Source organism: Sitodiplosis mosellana, unplaced genomic scaffold (assembly GCF_009176505.1).
Source record: "Sitodiplosis mosellana isolate CC-2019 unplaced genomic scaffold, AAFC_SMos_1.0 Smas_scaffold_3, whole genome shotgun sequence".
NCBI lineage: Eukaryota > Metazoa > Arthropoda > Insecta > Diptera > Cecidomyiidae > Sitodiplosis > Sitodiplosis mosellana.
The window spans coordinates 8,388,214-8,394,545 of record NW_022595246.1 but is presented as its reverse complement, the minus strand read 5'-3'; positions in this window follow the sequence as shown (position 1 = coordinate 8,394,545).

The window sequence follows — 6,332 nt, the reverse complement described above, 5'->3', positions numbered from 1 at the left end:
TAAAACTCAAACAATCTGCCCCGTTCATATTTCATCGCATACAAAGTCCTTAAATAAACTGTTTGTGCTACTGTAGTTTGGTTTTCGTTGTTCAAACAATATAAAATGCTTACTTTGCCTCTTTCTCTCTCTCTCTCTCTGTTTTCCTCGTATGCACAAGGTAAACGACCTACTTGCCGCCAATGAATGGAACTTAAGAAATGTGCTTTGCTCTTCTCATTTAAGTAGTGCAATATCTAGCTGAAGGGTAGATGGTGTTATTTGATCTTTCGTGTCTTGAGAATGTAAGCAATTTCACACTGAAGTTATGACTTTTTTGATTCCGCAAAGGAATTCTTCCACGCGATTCTTCCGAATCATAAAACTTTGACTAGGGAAGAAAAATGATGTTCACTCTGACGTGCTCAACATTCCCATTGGCAAAACGAATCAACTTTTGAATTGGGTTACTTTGTATGTTGAGCTAAATGACGATGGAGGTAAATGAAAAATTCGATGCATTTTTCATCGACGAAAATGAATGAACGGACCAAGTTTAAATTTTCCGCGTGAATGGCAAACGAACGAGAGGCGCCCGGGAGAGTGTACAATTTCCAAATTTATGATCATATCATCAACAATCAAAAGGGAGACTTTTTACTTGAAAAATGATGGGCAAATTGCTCGTGAGTAACTCTTTCATTTTAAATCCACCGTAAATTTGAATTGCTCGTAAAAATCGAGCGAGTGGATTTTTGCCAATTTGTATAGTTGATTTGCGTTCGCGGCACACACAAAAAAAAATAAAGACATGAAGCATTTTCACAAAAATTTGTTTCCGCCGTAAAAAGTATATTAAACACGTTCTCGCTGGATGCGTATAAATATACACATATTTCGCAGTTCATTTCATTTTTAAAACTTATTGTTTATTTCATTGAAATTTCACATTTCCGCACATTGTCAAATAAAGAACGCACAACAAAAACGACAATGAACATCAACACAATTTACATAAGCTCTGATGCTCACGCTCGCGACAAACGAACACACACACACACATGTGTGACACGCATTCTCTCTCGAAACTAAAATTGAAAGTGCATAAATCAATCGGCATTAAATGCTCAATACTTTCGCTGTGAACTGTGCGGAAAGATTCATTGTTTTGTGTGACACACAAAAAACAACAAAACATTTCGCTTGTAACAAAAGCATGGGTTGAGGTTTAATTGACTTTTTTTCTCGCTCTCGCTCTCGCTCTCTCTCTCTGCAGGCGAACCACACAATCGGCGGTTTGGTTGTTATGCGATCGAGCGCATTCACTTCCCAAATGAAGAAATAATCGAAAATGATAAATCGTGCTTTTAGTTTGGTTTTTTGTTTTTATTTTTTCTCGATTAGCCCAATTCGAATTAATTGTGATTCATTGCAAAAATTGTTATGAATATATTTTATCATCATGGCGATACAACCAGGGCGAGCATAATATACAGAAAAAATGCGGAGTTTCAGGCATTTTGGGCTGGTTCTTAATCTACTGTTTATTCAGGTCAAAAGAAGATATTTACATTAAAATGGAGTGAGTCTTTGATTGAATGAATTAATTTTCTTGAAATGCAAACAAACGGAACGGAATCACCATAGAAATGGAATGGTATGGTAAATTCTCTTCTGTTGATGTGTGTTTTTTTTATCTCGAATATGATTCGAAGATTAGACGGCAAGAGAGTGACGAACACAATTGCTTTTGGTGCTGCTTCCTGCAATGCGCAATACAAATAATAATAATTGTAATCATTTGTTTCTTCTCCGATGGAATTCCGACGCCGTTGCGTGAGAGAGATCGAGAGTGAGAGAAAGAAAAATGAATACAACAACAACACAAAACGGTTGCCATTATCAGTATGCAAATACGGTTGGGGTATTGCTTTGGGCTGTCTTCATCCATATTTTCTTCTTTTTTTTTGTTGGAAAAAACGTTTTCATACATTTTACAAGAAGCGTGTAGATTATCATCACAAAATGATGATGATGGATTCAGTGTGAGTGTGTGCAGAAGCTCAAAAATAAGGAAACATTGCATGAAAAGCATATCTCCAGCAGGAAGCCGTTTAGCTAAATCGTCAATTGGATTTGTACGCACGTTTTTACATTATTAAAAACAACGACGACGACGACGACTATGAAGAAAAAGTAGGAATCTGTGTGCCGACAAACACGGGCTCACTCACTCTCTTCCACAAAATCATTCCGTTTCGTTTCATTCGCACCATTTGCAAATGACGATGATGGAACATTATTAATAATAAATATGTCGAATTTAAAACGCCCCACGTTTTCATTCGGGCGTACATTTGGAAAATAAAATTAGCCGCTCCAAATGAAAAGTGGATGGAAAACACAACCAATATGTGTAGAGACATTCGGTCGTCTAAAGAACCGTCGCTCAATTGTATTAAATGACGCTGAACGCTAATGTGTTGTTTTTTTTGTTTTGCTTTTATTTTTATTTTTATTACCATTTTGTTGTTATTGTTATTATTTTTTTATAGATTGCTGCGGCTTTTTGCAAATGGATTTGCCATTCTTCGACGCCTCTCATCCATTTTCCTCCTCTTAATCGGTCCCTGAATGAAAACATTTCGACTTGAATGTGCCATGCACCCATCTGTTCTCAATCTATTTTCGAAATACGTAAAGCCATCGTTACTTATTATTCACTCAGTCAGTCAGTCAGAGCAGCGACAAGATGAGCTGAGCGAGCAGAAGGATAAAGAGGCGAACGATGAAAAACAATGGAAGACAATATGAAAAATGTTTGATTTACTTCAATTAACTCACTTAAATCAAGCTTTCAAGATTAAACAGAGAATTTTTTTGTGGCGTTCATTTTTTTCTGCCTTGAATTAATAGGTTCGACAATGATGACGGGCCCGCTCCTCTTTTTTTCTTTCTATCTCTCTATAAAGTGGGATCAAAATGGTAAATATGGAAAATGTTCACATCTATTTGCCTTTGGAGTCGGGTCGATCTGTAGGTCAAATCTGGATTGGTCATTATTGGAAATTCTCTCAACGTCAAAATCATACTTTGAAAATAAACCATGCGAAATATTGAGTACACACTGCCTAGATCCCTAGATGATAGAGACAGATTATTCAACATAGAAACGATTTTATTCTCTCTCTCTCTCTCTCTCTCTCTCTCTCTCTCTTTCTGATTCTCAAACGCACCGAGTCCGATTTATACGCATCAACTGTGAACCAGAAAAGACAAAGAAAATTGAGCACTCGACCACGCTCTGTTTCTCTGCCTCATTTATTATATAGCTTCAATTCAAGCAACTTTGACTTTTTTTCTCTGTTCTACACGCACGCACACAGGCACAGTCACCGACACAGTGAACGTAAAAATGACAAATATTTATATTCATTTTCTCTACAGTCATCATTTTCTCCATTAGCTTGATGGTTTTTTAAACAGTAAACGTCTTCGTTATGTATTATTTTTTTTAGGTAAAAATTTTTTAAATGCTAATGAAAAATATTCTCTCTGCAGTGGAGAGAAAAAAAGAGATATTTATCATCGTTCTGTGTGTTTGTGTCTTGCACAAAAAGAAACGGCTTCAAAGCCGAATGCAAATATAGAGAGCGACTATGTCTCGAGCAGAGATAAAAAAAATCTTCCTCCCGTGCATAATAAACAATGGGAGGCGAGCAAAAAAAAAGAGAGGAAGGAATTCATACACTTCCGCAGGGAAAAATCAAGAAAATATTTACTTATTCGCCGGTTTGTCGAGGCGAAAAATCTTCAAGCCTGAGCGGAGTGCATAACTGTGTCAGGCAGGCTCTGTGACGGAAAGAGATCATTCATCATATGACATATTTCTTATGGGGTAGTTGATGCGGCTGTTGCTGTTGCTGTTGCTGTGGTTTTCCGTTTTTAAGCCGTGTGTTTCGTATCAACGCCATATCTTCCTCATCTCACCCAACGACTGTCCAAACGAACTCCTACAAGATTTTCGTTTGCGCTACCGTATGCCATGAGTCTCTATCTAATTCAGGTAATTTTTCATTTACAACACCATTAACAATATTATTTCGAGTCGTTTACTTGCATCTTACGTCTTTAGTCGTATTGTAGGCAATTTGTGTGAATGTTTGGTGTGAAACACTCCCATTCAAGAATCATTCACAAAGCAAGCGCGGCAAAGCAATTGTCGACACAAAATTCGTTTTTGGTTGATTTTTGGCAATTTTTACCTATCTCTTTTACGGTATGAGCTCAACTCTACTTAGACCCACACACCGATCCGATTTGTATGGGATTTGGACGTGTGAGAGCTTAGCTGCGTTACGATATGAGAAAGACGATGAAGAAGAAGAAGAAGATGTGTTTTTCGGTGCGTCGTAAAATAAACTCATAAATCTCCCGTGTGCACACATACGATTTTATTATCTCTGTCGTTTCTCTTTGTCTCGATTGGAAGTTCTGAATTGCATTTTGAATGCTTTTTGTATGCTCAATGGACCGAAGTAGGTACGTATGCATATATATATATAGTGTATGTTCTGAAAATCCGCATTTATGGAAAGAGGTGTATACAGTGAACGCAAATCACAGCTCAACACAACCGAAGAATGTTGGGAGAAGAAATAAAATTGTCCACATGGAAAAATCCTAAGCACTCCAGCAGGAGCAGCAGCAGCAGCAGCAGCAGCAGCAATCGTTTCGGAGTGGTGATATTTAGCTTGTCGACCACATCGCATCTCAGTTGTACAGCAATTCATCGGTTACCCAGCCACTACTTTATGACCAAAATATCATACGGAACAATCAACTTTGATTTCGAACACCGATTCGAATCCCATTCACCAACCAGCTGGAACATACAACGGAATTGCTTTATCAGCAATAGTTATGGCTTTTACCACACCGGTTCCAATCCAATTCCTTAGACATAGACAATGCACATGGATTGAATTTGGGCCTGGATTCATTGGCCATCGGCAGTATGAGTTAAATAGAGGGAGAATGGAGTGAGAGAGGACAGTAGACTCATATATAAAATTGGCAAACAAATCTCTCTGATCAAAAGTTCATTTGTTTTTGTAAAATAAACAAACGAGACAAAGCGTATATATGTATGTATCTATAGATAGGTGCCGTGAGCATTTTCTGTTTACGATGAGCGTGTCTGTGTGTGTTCATCAGCGTATTTTTTTTTTGGCTGCGGAATCGTGGATGTGTTTAACAACAACGACATCAACAGAAACGCATGCTTCTCTGTGATGCTGATGTACTGTGCAATGGGCTTCCCAAAAATCCATTTTCTATATATATATATACTTGTTTCACAACAATTTTATTGTGCGGATGCTAAATCTTGCGAGGGATTATCTATATTCCGTTATAATGCCACCGCCGTCGTCATCGTCGTCGGTAAGCATTGGCTAAAACACAGCGTCGCATGAAATTGAAAAATATCTCTGATGAGGGTGCATGAACAAAGGCGCCGAACGCAATTTGTATGCACAAGTCACCGTTCGATTTCTCGCAACAGCAACAACAACAAAAACAGCGACAGCCAAAATGAGATGAACCGAGCTGAAAAGCGATTGAGAGAAAATATTGCTTCGGGAGTGGGTTGGTGAAAAAAAAAGAAGGTAAGGAAATGAATGAAATAAAATCGAGAGATCGACAGAGAGCGCAACAAATTACTGTTTATTATTCCGTGTACGAATTCAATCGTGACAAATAGCACACAGTGGTCTGGTTGTTTCCTTGACTTTTGGTGAAAAACCGTTTTTTGTTTTGGGCAACATGTTCGGGATTGTTTTTTTCGTTCCCAGTGTGTCGTTCACATTTCAACATCTGACTTTTTCCGTAAATTTCTAACCACCACCAAACCAAATGAAACGAAAACCACCTTCACACAAGCGCTTGCTTCATGTTAAACAATCGAGTTTTTGTGCATGCATGAATTGTAGCTAATTTTCTCAGAGCATCAAATTGCATTGCAAGTTTTTTTCCCCCGAATTGCGAACGGTGAAAAAATCAAACGCCACCAAATGAATTGCTGCAAATAACCTCACGTAAATTTCCAACTTTATCATTCAGGGTGAAGAGAGAGGTAAAAAACGAACGAACGAAAAAATCGAAAGTGGATAAACTCTCTCGCACTTGGAATACATATTCGATCATTTTGGGGGTTAAATCAAGTGAATAACAGCCATAACCTTTAGAGTAAAATATAAAAATGTGTTTTTCCTGAAATTTGCTCCGCTGGTTTTCTCTCATCTCTCTCTCTCTCTCTCTCTCTCTCTCTCTCTCTCTCTCTCTCTCTCTCT